At 32.1% G+C, this 15103-nt stretch overlaps 1 protein-coding gene across 8 annotated transcripts in view; it reads left to right on the forward strand.

Moving 5' to 3' along the window:
* The first annotated feature begins 12171 nt into the window (after positions 1 to 12171).
* Tm1 (tropomyosin 1) overlaps positions 12172 to 15103 on the forward strand; it is a 99289-nt gene continuing 96357 nt past the window's right edge. For all 8 annotated transcript variants that reach the window (XM_088225552.1, XM_088225554.1, XM_088225556.1 and 5 more), the window contains exon 1: positions 12172 to 12280. The gene's annotated coding sequence lies outside the window, so the exon portion shown is untranslated. The remainder of the gene's footprint in view (positions 12281 to 15103) is intronic.

A 15103-nucleotide genomic window follows, 5' to 3' on the forward strand; every position in this document is an offset into this window, starting at 1 on the left:
TCTGAGACATTGTTTCAATTCATGAAGGTAATGGATATTAGACATTTAAAAAAATCATTGACACATTTCTGGTCATGTGGTTACAAGGGGAGATCCCAGCAGAATGCTCGTACAAGGTTTTCATGTAATTTGAATTATTTAACACCAAACTAAAAGTATTTCGCGCTAGCCAAAAAAATATTTATACCTAATTTTAGTACGTTTAAATGATTGCAGCTTATCAAATTTGATAAATGTTACAGCAGAGATGGGGAGAATTTTAGAGTTTAGATTTTCATATTGAAATATGGTTTCAGCAGAAAATCAACAGATGGAAGAATGAAAGAAATTCATTTAAGGTCAGTCATGTTGATGCCTCACCTTACATATTGCCTTATCAAAAATGATCTGCATCCCTGTTGTAGGTAATATATTATGTGTCTTAATAATCAAAAGTTTAACGCCGCGCTTCTAATATAAAAATAGAAATTCAATAAACAAAAATTAAAGTACATAATATTATGATGGCTATAAAGGAGGAATTTGATTAAGAAGTCTTGATTTTTATAGTCTGTTTTTTTGCACCAGACTGGAAGAGCCCTCCACTCTAGCGATCAACTTGTTAAACAGCCTCAATACAAAAGAAATTTGGTGTTCTGCTTCCATATATATTCAGTTCTATGGATTCTACCAGTTTTATAACTGAAATGGTTTTTTATATATTTTCTTTATTTGTAGCATTAGTTTTGTGGATCACTGTTATATTTTTGATGGGGAAATATAGATTTTTCTCTATTTCATTTTTCTCAAAGAAATTAATGTTGTTCCATGGAGGTACACGGCTTTAGCAGTGTTTTTTTTAAATCGACGTCTTGTGTAAATTTTATTTGGTACATTGCTTTACCTACAATGTTGATGTCCTGCTGGTAAAACAACTTTGTGACTTCAAATTTACTGTAGATCACTTTGTTAATCCGGAATATTAAAAAAATGTTTCCCACACTCTCAGCTCAAAATTAAAAACTAAAGGTCTCCAGCTAGTCAGGGCTGGTATTCCAAACGCAATTATAGAGCAGTATAGCGCGTTTTTACGTACTAAATTTTTTAACTTTTTTAAACTTTTTCAGTACAAAGTTAAATCTCTAAACACACGCACCGCCGTTCCCATAACGCATATAACATCGGAAAGGGGATGGGATTTTACTAAAGGTGATTTCCGCTCCCTTTACGACTCCTTTTTTAATGCTGATTGGGACGGCATAATAGATTCAACTGATGTTAATGAGGCTGTTCATTATTTTTATAACACTGTTTACAATTGTTTAGATATGTGCTTTCCGAGGAAACACCCGGCTGTGAGTAACAGGAGATATCCGAGGTGGTTCTCTCGTGATATTATCAGTGACATCAGAAAAAAACACGGATACCACAAAAAGTGGAAGTCTTCTGGTGATCCATACTACTACTCTCTTTTTAGTAATCTTCGAACCGAGGTAAAACAGAAAAGAAATGCAGCCTTTGACTTTTATATTTCCGATATCGAATCAAATATCTTGCGAAATCCCAGTGACTTTTGGAGATATATTGGCTCTAAGCGCCGGGATGGAGGGATCATGGACTCCATGACCTGGAAATGTCAAGACGTTCGAAATGTGGATATTGTGAATGCTTTTGCTAGTAATTTTAAATCTGTTTACTGTTCTACTCCGAATAAAGAGGTGCATCTAAATAAACAAAGTTCGTCTCAAGGCTCGCAAAATATTTCAATAGATTATTTCAGCGAAACTGATGTCTTCAAATCTATTAGTTCTTTAAAGAACACTTGTTCACTTGGTCCCGATTTTGTTCCAACCGCTGTGCTGAAGAGTTGTGTACACATTTTCAAAAAACCACTAACTGTTATTTTCAATCTGTCCTTAAAAACAGGTGTCTTTCCGGAGTTATGGAAGATCTCCAAAATTTCTCCAGTGTTTAAAAAAGGGAATAAAACATGTATCGAAAACTATAGGCCGGTGGCAATTTTATCTGCTCCTGCAAAGGCATTTGAATGGTTGATATATCATTTTGTCTATCCCCAATTAGAACCATTCATATCAAACGAACAACATGGATTTCGGCCTGGGCGTTCAACCAATACAAATTTGATGGTGTTTACGAATTTTGTCACTAAGTCACTCGACAAAGGTGCTCAAGTAGACTGTTCGTACAACGATTTTTCCAAAGCGTTTGATAAGGTAGATCACCAACTTTTGCTTCTGAAACTTCAGAGGATTGGCTTTAGCGACATTCTTCTGAAGCTATTCACAAATTATCTTACAGATCGTAAGCAATATGTGTCATATGGACTGTATCAATCTGAAACATTTAATACCTCTTCAGGGGTTCCTCAAGGATCTAATTTGGGACCATTGTTATTTTTAATCTTTATAAATGATATTGGTAAAGTCATAAAATTTTGTAATTTTCTCTTATTTGCTGACGACCTAAAATTTTTTTGTGAAATACTGACTTCTTCTGATTGTATTAAACTTCAGTGTGACATTCAAAATATAATTCAATGGAGCAAACAAAACAAATTGTTCTTCAATGTTTCCAAATGTTTTGTAATGGCATACACAAGAGCATCCAAAACAATATACTATCGTTATCTCATGGACGGAGTAAGACTTGAAAGGGTTTCAACGTCCAGAGATCTCGGGGTGTTGTTTGATGCTCAGTTATCTTTTAATCTTCATATAGTTAATCTATGTAATGACTCCCTTAAAATGCTTGGTTTTGTTCTTAGAAATGCCAAGATCTTTTCTAACACTCAGATTTTGAGGACATTGTATAATTCCTTGGTAAGAAGTCGTTTGGAGTTTAGTTCCATTATTTGGTCGCCACATGAGACTCGATACTCTTTGATGGTGGAGAGAGTGCAGAAAAAATTTCTGCGCTATCTGTACCTTAAAGAGTGTGGATATTATCCTTGGCTCTTCCCAACTGACTTTTTACTGGGAATGCTAGGCTATCAGTCATTATGGAGGAGGAGGGACGTTCATTTGGGTGTTCACTTTTTCCAGGTGATCGGTGGTCGCATACATAACTCAGAAATTCTGATGGATGTAGGTCTGTTCGTACCTGATAACTATCTTCGACAAAGACAGCATCGATTGTTTTACCTACCGCGATGCAGAACCAACCTGCCAATGGTTATGCCGGTTGGTAGGGCAATCTTGCTACTTAATCGCATCGCCTCGGATGTCGACATATTTCACGACAGTGGGCCTTCCCTTAGGAAAGCACTTTCTAACATTTAATTTTTCTTTTTACATTTTGTTATATTATTTTAATAACATAATTATCTACTGTAATTTGTGATTTATTATTGTATTTAGAATGAATTGGGTCTTTTTCTGTAATGTTCTAAATATCTGAATAAATAAATAAATAAATAAATAAATAAATACGCGTTATAGCGTGGTGTGAAAAGCGTTCGGAATACCCGCCCTGCTCGTTCACCGAATTACTAATTACTTCGGAGAACGAAAATAAAATTTCATTAATCCAATATTATTCAAATATCCCCCAAATATCAAACGAAAGGTCTTAAAAAAAATACTTCTTATGTCAATTCTTAACGTGTTATGGTTGTATGTTAATTATTAAATAATTTAGTATCCATACTAAAATTATAAATACGAAAGTGTTGTCTGTTCGTGTTTCTTTTACGTCGCGACAAAGTGACAGATTGACGTGATTTTTTTATATAAAGATAGCCGGAGAGAAAAAATATCACTCCCTCGGGAAAATTGATTTATTTAAAACTTCAAGTACTTTGGCAGACTTATTGCTTAAAGCAATATCTTCCAGCCAACCAAAAAAAAGACTAGCCAAAAGAAGAAAAAATTCTTAGTGGAAAAATAATCTCGAAGTGAAAAATTGAATTGATATAAAAAGCGATGCTATGTCGCCATAGACCAATGGATCGTCGTATCTGTTAACTTTGTGTGGTTTGGAAGCATTATTTTGAGTGAAAACTTCTTCTTTATTACATTTGGAATGCTCCGCACAGCAAAAAAATAATTGTGAGGCCCAAAGGAGGGAGAAACCAATCAACCGAGGCCCGAAAAGCTGATCAACTAAGGCCCGTAGAACAGATAAAACGAATCCCGGAGGGCCGATTAGAGCCGGACTTTTTACCACTAATATTTTTTATTATTATTTTTAGGGCAGAAATAGGCCGCTTTTATACATATTCTGATGTGTATTAATAACAATATACATATATTTCATGTATAGGTTAGGTATGTAACACATATTTCTTAACCATCTGTTTAAATTCAATTAATAATATAATATAATTTGTATATGTCTCAAACAAACCTGTTTAAAACAAATGTGACACACTGAAATGTCTCTAGACGGGTAACTAAAATTATATACCATATTAACTTTAAATATATTTTATAAACGCTCTTCTGAACTGAAAGCATGGAGTGGTTAAAAATTTAACTCTAATTGACCGTGTCTTAAAAAGGTGTCAAATAATTTTGTAAAACACTCAATATTACCAAGTTAACGATTATATATTTACTAGAATTTTAACCCGACCTTGTTCGGGATCGAGTGAAACTCAATTTTCATTCGTTATAAAATAATATTGTCCTGTTATTTTAATTTTGTATATCTTGCTATGTAATTTCATCCCAGAATAATGATCCGCCGTGTGTTACGCAATAATTTAAATCTACTAATGGCAGATCATATGTCCTGTAAAAGCCTAGACCTCCACGTTCTCTTCTAAAAATGATATATTTATGTTTAAGAAAAGAAACAATATATTAAAAACCTATAATCGATTTGAATACTTATGAACTACGTACGAATATGACATAGAAGCATTAATTACTGACTACTGACCTGTTACTATTATTCTTTTCATGAGACTTTTTGCATTCTATTTTTTCATAATCTACTTAAAAACAGGAATAAACATTTGACACTCATGTAATACAAACCCTTTTTTAATGTTTTATTTTAAGAGCAGTGCGGTATTCAGCATATTAGTGCCAAAAAGTTGACGTTTATAATAATTAATAAAGGTACAGAGTGCATCAACGCAAAACATGATAAATTTCGTGTTTTAAGTGTAAAAATATGTATCAGTAAAATTTGCAAAATAATTCAAACTATCCATTCATTAGTAAAACAATTTAACACTTGCTACCTATTTCAAATCAACTTGCGTTTAAAATGTCTTTAATTCCACGAAAAAAGCTTAATTGGGACTAACTGGCAATAATTACTGCAAAAAGTGTACTCATTTATAAAAAGCTCAGTTTCGGAGAGTAATCATCAACATCTATTGTACAAAATTCAACCCCGCTCACAAAAAGCTCAATTTCCGGCCTTTTTCAGACGTATCAATTACTTTCCGGCCGCCTGAAAAGTCTATTCCGCTTTCAGGGAATTCCTGAATTATCTTCTATTCGCTGTTAGAAATCTGCTGTAACTCCTGCGTATAATTATGCACATTTACTTTTTCTATTTGTAGGGTTAATTATAGAAATCTCCCGGACTGACAGAAAGGGAGACAGCGGATAGAAAGAGTGGGAAAGGCAATAGTTTGAGGGGGGATGTATATGTATACGCCATACAGGTGTAGGTGCGTGTATTTTTGAACGATACAGTTTCTTCTAACCTAGTTATGTAGAGCTATATTTGAAAAACACAGAGTCGCTCAGAAATTTAAATGAAAAAATCTAAATAAGATTTAAAAGTTAATTATACATAAACATTTTACTATCAACGATAAGTAAATCATAAACATAAAAAGCTGTCGATATGAATTGTAAAACAAAATACCGTAACAAATGCCTCACAAAAAATTGCATAAAAAAATACTGGTTTCAGAACCACATTTTTAGGAGAGTTCATTAGACTTATTTAAAACCATATTTTATGGTACAACATAATTACAACTCACTTTTATGTGTCGTATGTGTACGCATGATTTCAAATTATTTAACACATAATATTTTATGCCCGATAATATCCATAAGAAATATTAATATAAAAAGTAATTTATTTCCTTACATTTTTTCCTAGTTCTTCCTGGACTGACTTATTTATTTACGAAAATTATGTCATATACATTTCATGTTATTAAAAAACTCTTTCCGAAAAAAAAATTATGGGAGAAAAAACGGAAGGCAATAAAACATTTAAAATTCAACTATAGTACATAATATTATGTATATGCTTTCTGATTTAAAAAAAATATTTTTCAATGCGATTTTCAACTCAGTTTAGCGTGTTACACACCTAATCCCTACTATAAAACTGAAAATACGTGTGTTTAATGAGTAAAAGTTGTTTGTTTGTCCGTCACTTAAATAATTAAATTCGTAAATTAATAAAATCCAGATATTTATTACTTGTGTACTGTTACAGTGGACTATGCACCATGAGATGCGAATAAGGGTAAAAAGAAGAATTCGCTTCGTTAGAAGGTATTGCTTTGAAGCAATAAACCCGCCTTTGTACATACTTGACTTGCCTTAGAACCTGTTTATAAAGGAAATATGAAATAATATAAATTCAGACAAATTATGACCCGTCATTGAAAATTTTCCTCAAATACTGATTTTTAATTTTGATGTAATACGGGTATGTTTGTGTAGATTTCGAAATAAAATTTGGTAATTCTACTATTAGGCTTTTTTTGGTAATTCTACTAAAATTTTTATGTCTAGCACTGATTAAAAACACCGTATATTTTTGTACAATCTATGTTTATTATTGAAAATATGTACTAATTAAAAATTAAGTAAACGAATTATTGTAAGACGTCACTCTTCATTATGTACACAAGAATTGTTTTTATTTACGTAATGGGAAACATTAAAGTAAAGATGTATATTAAATTTATATAAAATTTGTATTTATTTGTAATAAAACATACTTGTATTTTTTCCTGAATAAATTTTAAAAAATGTATTGTTTGGAATTATATTGATTTGTATTGTACAACTGTTAATTGCACCGAGCGATTACTTACAGAGATAATGTAGAACTATTACTAGTTATTACTTATACTGTTACTAGCTGACCCGGCAGACGTTGTCCTGCCCGAACGTTGGCTTGCCTTGGAAAAATACTTTTTATTGATAAGTAGGTACCTAGGTACTTGTTTGTGATTAAATTCTAAAACTAAAAATGGTTAATACTCAATTTAAGTAGGTACTTGTTTATGGTTGAATTCCAAAACATAAAATAAATATTTTTTCAAATACGGCATTCTTTTTGCAAACGTCAAACTCCGGTCTTCTCACTAACAAAGGGGTGTACTTATGTAGGAATACGATTTTTTTAAATCTATTGAGTTAAATATTATTTGAGTATAACCAAAAATCCAGTAAAAAGAATGAAATGGGTAGAAATTATAAGGAATTTAAAGAAAGAATCTGATTGAGACCCACAAAAAACAAATCCCGTTTGTAAACATTCAAAAATAAACTTTTTTATAAACAACAAAACAACATCATTCCATTTTTTGTAAATGCATTCTCCTCGAATGCAACCCTGGTAGATTAGTGAATAAAACATTTATGCTCCTTACATATTTTTTAGATATTTTGATTGAAGATTTTAATATCTACGAACACGCACAGCGCAAAGATCTATTTTTCTCTGAAAACAGCACGTAAATCGGTTAAGCCGTTTAGAAGGAGTTCAGTGACACCACACGTACAGAGGAATTATATATATAAAGATACACGATAATAATATTTAATATTTTATTACGGAAAACAAGTAGAGGGGTGCAATACAATGTTTTTAGTATATTTTTCCTACTACGTCTTATGTTTTAGGTGTTGTGCAACATAAATCTTTCAGGGTCTTAAACAAGTCCAACCTTACAGTTTTACTGGTGACTATCGCCATGCTACTGCAAGAATTACTGCAAGAATTAAGAGGTTCCTTGTTTTTTTATGTTTATTTGTTAGATAAAGGATGCAATTCAAAACAATTTGCTGTTTAAAAACTAAGCGAAAATATGCGAATACAGATTATTTCCTTATTTATGAATTATTTACTTCAACAAACAACCATCACCTTCCTGATAAGATCTTCTATAAAGAACGCACTAGCCGGCACAAAAGTGTTTGTGTTTGATCAGCACTATTATAAGTATATCAAACTTCCGCAAATTTCGCAAATCATGGCACCTAAAATTCAAGGAAAACTTTATTTTATTTCACAATATACAATTTAGCAGAATTTTATTTAATGAAGACATTATTTGCCACTAGAATGTCTTTGGCAGCGTTATATTGCCTTTTGGTTAACTAAAAAAATCAGTCTTTTTTTAAAAAAACTTTTCCATGAAAACAATAAATGTGTAAAAACCAAATCAAATCATTTTCATGCATCCAAATATATAAAACTATTCTATTTATTTTAGTTTAATTTATCATATTATATAAATAAAATTACACATTTATACAAAGTTGCTGTGACTATCTAAGTACGGTTATTTACCCCGTTCTAAGCCAGGCAAATAATGTCGGCCTCGTGGTGTAATGGTCAGCGCATTTGCCTACCATGCAAGATGTCTCAGGTTCGATTCCCAAAATGGTTGATTCGACAGAAGCCGAGGCGCAGTTGGTTAAACGGCCAACTGTGAATCTGGCGTCGCGGAATCGATTCCCGCCAGTTGCAAGAAAAAATTCAAGATTTTTTTTTCAATTGGTCTGGGTGTTGTTTTGTATTTTTCATTACCTCCTTTTAAACCCCCTCTATCCCATCTGCTGACACGTCTCAAAATAGAGGCTTAATGGGTTACTCTTTTAAAAATTAACAAATACAAATATTTAAAAAATATATTATTGAAAGGGTGTTTTTACCCTAGAATATTTCATAGTCCCTAGAATGGTACGTAAAGCGTAATACTAATCGCCTTACCATCACGTTACAAAAATGATGAAGATAGGCTGCGATTTGTGTACCAATGCAGTGCCCTACGCACCATTAGGTGGGGAAAGGGAATGATGAAGCCAGGCAAAAAATATATTAAAAAACAGTGATCAATACATAGAAAAATAAATAAAGGTATCAGACAGTGAACATACAGTGAAAAACGTAGTAAAATACACAGTAAAAAAACGTAGTAAAACGAGTAGTAAAAGACGTAGTAAAAAGTGAAGTAAAAGACGTAGTAAAAAACATATTGAAAAACCAAGTATATAAGTAATAAAAACAAAATACATAGTAGGAAACATGGTAAAAACATAGGGAAATACGTACCAAAAAGAAAAAAAACCTAATAATAAGCTATAATTTAAAAAACTGTATATGTATAGTAAAAAACATCTTAAACTAAATAGATAAATCTAAGTCTTCCTCGCAAAATGCCATAATTAAAAATTCATTTAGCTTCAGCTTTATTACTTTATACTCCCCTTATATCGTGATGACTATTGATAAATTTTTAACGTGTGAACAAAATTTCAAATATTTAAATTAGAATTTTGTCGTGTCTGAAAGAAATGATGAGCATACAGTTATGTATGTGAAATATAACCAGAATCCTGAACGCGTGTTTTTTATTTGCTGGATGCTCTGCAATTATCCTGGAAAGGCATTGAGAATAAGCCCGTCTCGTGGTCTACTGATTGGCGCATTTACCAACGATGCTTAACATCACGGCTTCCATTCCCAGCAAGGTCGACGAGTAATATTTATTTAATTCAGAAACAGTGCGTGCCCTTACTGAAAACGGAATTGCGTACATTATATGTTTATTGCATTTTACTTCATACCCGGGTATTTTTTTAAAGTAACTATTTCACCGTTGTGTTTGTTTATACGTTAAACATCATAAAAATCGGTAATTTTTTTAAAAAAATAATGGTAAACCGCATTGCACAGTTTAAACCCACGCTGTGCGAGAAGGTAGGTATACTGTAAGACATTGGACCGGTCCTTTCTTTTCCATAGTAAATTACAATTAATTTGTATTACTACTACTACTACTACTATTACCATCGAGCAAATTCCCCGTAAGAGAAGGCAGAGAGAATGAACCGCCACACACGTCTATCCTGGCATACATTTCTAGCTTCTTCCACATTCATATATCTTGTCATACATTATACTAAAAAAATATATATATTCTATTTATTTATTTAACTTTTGTACATAACGTTATTTGTACATTGGCGGGCTTATTGCAAAATGGCAATTTCTTCCAACCAACCAATAAAATAAAAGTTTTATTTTTATAATTCAAGTTACAGTACATATTCAATAGTAAAAAAGATTAAAAAGCTAAAAGTATATTAAAATAGAAATAAACGTATTTGTTTATAAATTACCTTAAATCAAAACTATTACTCAATGGGAAAAAGGAAAAAAGAGGAAAGAGGAAAAAGGAAAGGAGGAGAGATTAAGGAAGAGAAAGGAGATGTTTTTCCGGACGTGATTTAAACAGAGATAATGTAGCAACATCTTTGATGGTGGGTGGGAGATGATTCCACAGTCGAGCCGCATGGACCCTATATGAGTTAGAGAAGAAAGAGGAATTTTGGATGGGTATTAAAAGAGTGCCTTGAGAATTAGAACGAAGAGGTAAACCATGAACTGATAAGCGTTGAAAATGTTCACGCAGGTATATAGGAGCGTTAGGACTATGAAGTACATTGAACAGAAGTGAGAGGGAGTGGTAGTCTCTCCGCTGTCTAATTTTGAGCCATTTCAGTTGCCTACGATAATCAGAAATGTGGTCATATTTCCTAAGCCCAAAAATGTACCTTATGCATGTATTCTGAAGTCATTCAAGTTTATAGAGTTGCTCACAGCTTAAATCAGTCATAGAAACATCAGCGTAATCTAGAATGGGTAGTAGTAATGCTTGTACAAGGGTGTATTTAGTACTAATGGGTAAGAATTTTTGTAACCTTCTAAGTGAGTGTAGACTGAAAAATATTTTGCGGCTTAATTCATTAGTATGAGCTCGCCACCGGAGGTGTTCATCCATTTGTACTCCTAGTTTTTTTTACGGATTTCCTGTATTGAACTTTGGTACCATTGACAATAAGAGGATTAAGTGAAGGTATGTCTAGCTTACTAAGCAATCTTTGACTACCTGCAAACATAATTTGTGTTTTAGATGGGTTTATTAGTAAACCATACTCTTCTAATGTAGAAAGAATGCACAAAGAAATTAGCTTGCTCACAGTAAAGCATCAAATTAAATATAATGTACAATTTTTATACATAAAATAATTAAGGGGATGAATAAAATAAAAACTATAATAAAATTTAACCAACAATGTCATACATATTAAACAAGGGGTAAACAAAAGATAAGATTACCAATGAGGAAAAAAACAGAATCTCAAAACTCATTGTACAAGGGATTGAAGCTGTACAATGAGTTACCTGAAGAAATAAAAGAAATATAAAAAATTGAAATATTTAAAATTAATTTGAAAAAATATATAATTGAGAAATTTTGATAAAAAAATTGTAATATTATTAAAAGTTTATATTAGTTCTTAAAATGTTTTGAACTTACTTAATAAAGCATACATAAATAAATACATGCTTTTCTGTTCTGTCTGCTTTCGACATGACCAGACTTAAGATTTTGGTTTATCTGATCATGCCACGTTTTCCTTGGTCGTCCTCGTCTCACGTTACCGTTCTTCGCCATAAATACTTGTTTTACCATTCTTACGTCGTCCATTCGTTCTATGTGACCAAACCATCTCCGAGACCCTTTCTTAATCTTATCAATTATACTTGACTCAGATTTACACTCTCGCCTGATTTTGAATTTGTATTAATCAGCGTATTTTTTAAATCCTAACGAATGCATTGGATACAATATATTAAAATAGTCAAATATGAAATATGGTTTCCTTATGTCATTAAACCTTATAATTTATTAAAATATGTTTATTTTGGTGAATTGTGAACTCTTCCAGTCAGTACTATTATATTTTTTCATAAATAATTGTTTAATAAAAAATTATGATTACTATTGTTTTAGATTTGGACATATCGTGTTAGAATGTATTATTATCAATTTTCAGCAAGATGGCGTCATTAGAATAAAATCTGCACAATTTTCCCGCCTCTGGTGAAACGGCGCAGGGGAGCTCATCTGCGGGCCGCGGCCTCCCGCGGAGCGGCGCGGGGGCAGGGGAGGGGGCTCATGCCCTTAGCGGGTCTCGTAAGTCGACACCGCCAAGGAGCTGACAGTCGTGTACTCAGTCGCGAGGTGATAGCATCACAGAGCAAAGCTCTTGACGTAAGTAACTGTCTGAAGTCTAAAGCGTCGATCTTTCTAAATTCAAATATTTGTTCCGTAGTAATCTCTAGTGCAAATTAACGCGAAAACGGCACTTATTGTAGAAAAAATAAATTACTGGCCGCGGAAAATATAGTTTGTCTTAGCGTTTTGTATTATTTTTTAAATAATATTTTTAATGGCTAAAAGTGGAGTATAGTTATAAAAGTTATTTGTTTCAACGAGGATTTTGTGTAGTTTGTGAAGTATTTTTAAAATATTTATTTATTCTGTTAATTAAAATAACGTTGTTATTGGAGTTTGGTAAGTATTAACACAGTTATTTCAAATCTAAAGGTGCATTTTTTGTTATTATTGAGTTACTTAAACAATCTAAATATGAAATTTATTATTTGTAGATTATATCGCTCTATACTTTATGACTAGAAAATAACTTTCTAGAGAACATTGTTCAAATTATTTTACATTTATGTTTTAGAACAAATATATTGATAGTCTCAGTTATAAGTAAACGAACATTAATAACAAGAAACCGGCGAGATTCTCATAAAAACGGGGGCTCCGCATAGCAGTGGACCTACCACAATAGACAAGAGGTGAATTTGTTGTTTAAATGACTTTTAGACACCTAAATAATTCGTTATATTTATTATATATACATATTATACGAGAATATATACAAATATGGGCTTTCTAGTTTATGTGAACGAATACTGTAATATGATTCAGTATACAAATTAATCTGCTCCAACATAAAAATAACTTCACGTTATGAACCAACGGCATAAATGTATTTTAAAAACTTTTGGAAGCCTGCCAAGATCGGCCATTTTGGAAATGAAAGAGCGGGATATTCTAGATTTTGAATTTCTTCCACGCATGTGAACATATTTCTCTGTTTTATTTTTAAAGTCTGTAACTACAAACTTACGTAGCCATAGATAAATAAATAAGTGGGAACCTGCTAGATTAATAGCGGCTTTCCGGTCAGCAATCTTTAGTCCGATGCGAGCTTCGCTCTTCCGTAGAATATATGCTCACAAAGTTGGAATTCTTTGAAGAATATTTTAATGATCGCATTTAATTATCATAACTTACAACGCATGCGCAGAATTCTATTATATTTAGCAATAACTTAGCCATTTGTGCCCATATATGTACACATCATATGATCAAACAACAACATTTCTGAAAATATTTAGTTTTGCTGAATTATTTTGTTGTTTGTCAATGTTTTAACGAGTATTTGAACAAATGCTTCCATTATTCAATAAGTTTTGTAATATTAGGTTCGGTTTATTCAGCATACTTTACCTAACTGTATTGTTACATATAAACTTTCATTACTCAAGGTTATATTTGACTTTTAGATAATAATAAATATCTTTAGCCTTACTTGTCAAACGAAAATCACACAAACAGCTGATAAACAAATGGTTTAAATTCTTGAAACAATTTGACGTTCTGCTACAAATTCAGTACGTCCTACATTCAAACATCGTTGGTAATTATTTATTTATTAAGATAAACATACATATTATGAGATCGATATTGAGGAAATATTGAAGAGATTATGATATTGAAGAGAAGAGACACGATAGAAAAAACAACAGTTAACATTTCACAGATATATACATATATTTAAACATTTGCAATTCACAAGTTGTCGCCCAACTAGGAAGTAATCTGTTCTAAAGCTAAAAAAATATGAATTTATTTATTTAACGGACTTATTGTAGTCCATTCTAACGATGGTAAATACAATTTCTTATATTAGATACAGTCACTAATAAAATAAAATACAACTAAATAAAATTAAAGCTAGGACAAAAAAAAATTACTACCTCAAGACAAGATCTGGTCTATCTTAGTGAATTTTTAAAACTATAAAGACTTACACCAAAAAAGTCCAGATTTTGTCTCGAGTTTACAATACGACACAATCGGAACATTGGTGCATGCAAGCCATAGTTTGTGCTGTGTTGATCGAGGAACAACACATTATTATTTCGCAACCGGCGGATCGGAACATTGAATGCCACCTGTTTCAGTAACGATGGTACATCAATTAAGCCATTCAGCAAATTAAACATAAATATGGAGTCAATGTTATTTCTACGTTTTTGTAGACTTGAGATTTTTAACATTGACTCCATTTCTCCGTAAGTGTAGTTTCCCCTCTCGAGCCCAATCATCCATGCTACTTTTCTTAGCAAACGATGTTGCACCGATTCGATATGATTTATCCGGCCTACATAGAAGGGAGACCAGATCACGGATGCATTTTCTAAAAGAGAGCAAGTGAGCAAAATAATGTTTTAACCGTGAACATATTACATATTATAATTAACTGGTTTATAATGAAACATAGTAATAGTAAAGGTATACACAAAAAATACACTAAGCATCTTAGGCATCCTATCATTATCTTATGCGAAGATGAGACACTGGTTTGAAAAGTAAACAAGTAATTAATTTTACAAGATAACAGCGTAAAAATTTAACATCATATATGTATAGTTAAATACTTGTTAAAACACAAATCTTACCTTGCGTATCTACATGCGGTTATTCATTACCTAACTTAATAACGTTGTATGTTTATATGCATTAAAAGTCAATTAATTGTTAATAATATCGTATCAGACTAGGTAAACCAGACGTTTTGTGTGTCTCTAATGCAATCATCATTACCGTACCCCTGTCTGCACCCGATGGTGCATAGAACACTGCATTTGTACACTAAATTCAGCGAATGTCGATCATCTGTTACAAGAAAGTAAGGTGATCAGCAGGAATATGAAATATAACAGTGTAGAGCCA

Source organism: Micrasema longulum, unplaced genomic scaffold (genome assembly GCF_059751315.1).
Source record: "Micrasema longulum isolate JH-2025_06_02 unplaced genomic scaffold, ASM5975131v1 h1tg000371l, whole genome shotgun sequence".
NCBI lineage: Eukaryota > Metazoa > Arthropoda > Insecta > Trichoptera > Brachycentridae > Micrasema > Micrasema longulum.